The 802-nt window shown below is 45.6% G+C and overlaps 1 protein-coding gene across 1 annotated transcript in view; it reads left to right on the top strand.

Moving 5' to 3' along the window:
- fech (ferrochelatase) overlaps window positions 1-249 on the top strand; it is a 19,555-nt gene extending 19,306 nt beyond the window's left edge. The window contains exon 11 of the mRNA XM_081390912.1: window positions 1-249. This exon is cut by the window's left edge and continues 682 nt beyond it. The gene's annotated coding sequence lies outside the window, so the exon portion shown is untranslated.
- Window positions 250-802: the final 553 nt, after the last annotated feature.

Here is an 802-nt window from a genome sequence, read left to right as displayed (position 1 = left end):
TGCGTGTGTTCTTTGTTGAGTATCATATTTGATACGTCAGGCTTTTATAGCTATTTATATACAGTATAAGATGATATTGAAATGCTTTGTTTTATGATCAAAATAAAATATTTGATGCAATGTAATACAAGGATGTTTGAGAGATGAACATATTTGATACTTTTCTATTAAATAATGTCTGGATAATCTGCTTTAGTCCAGTTTAAATATTACTAACAATATTAAAGTTATGCTTATGTTTACTTGTTAAAAATCCGCAAAGTTGGACGTTTGTACAATTCCACTAAAAGGACTTTGACTGGCTAAAACAGCCTCATGACTGCGTGCGGCGGGTTCTGATCATGTTGAGGCCTGTGGTTATTAATTATGATACAGTCGGCTTTATAGGGCGAGGAATGAAGTCGTACGGGTTTGATGACTGAACTCTTCCTGTGATAAAATCCCCTGCGCATCTGAAACCTCAGTCTCTGACCTTTGACCCCTGCGGTCCCCTCTCACTCTGACCTTTGACCCCTGCGGTCACCTCTTACTCTGACCTTTGACCCCTGCGGTCCCCCTCTCACTCTGACCTTTGACCCATGTGGTCCTCCTCTCACTCTGACCTTTGACCCATGTGGTCCCCTCTCACTCTGACCTTCGACCCCCCTCAGGTCCCCTCTCACTCTGACCTTTGACCCATGTGGTCCCCCTCTCACTCTGACCCTTGACCCCTCGGGTCCCCTCTCACTCTGACCTTCGACCCCTGCGGTCCTCCTCTCACTCTGACCTTCGACCCCTGCGGTCCTCCTCTCACTCTGACCTT

The sequence above is a fragment of the Scardinius erythrophthalmus genome (assembly GCF_964197995.2).
Source record: "Scardinius erythrophthalmus genome assembly, chromosome: 17".
Lineage (NCBI taxonomy): Eukaryota > Metazoa > Chordata > Actinopteri > Cypriniformes > Leuciscidae > Scardinius > Scardinius erythrophthalmus.
This window is presented reverse-complemented; position numbering and strand designations above follow the sequence as displayed.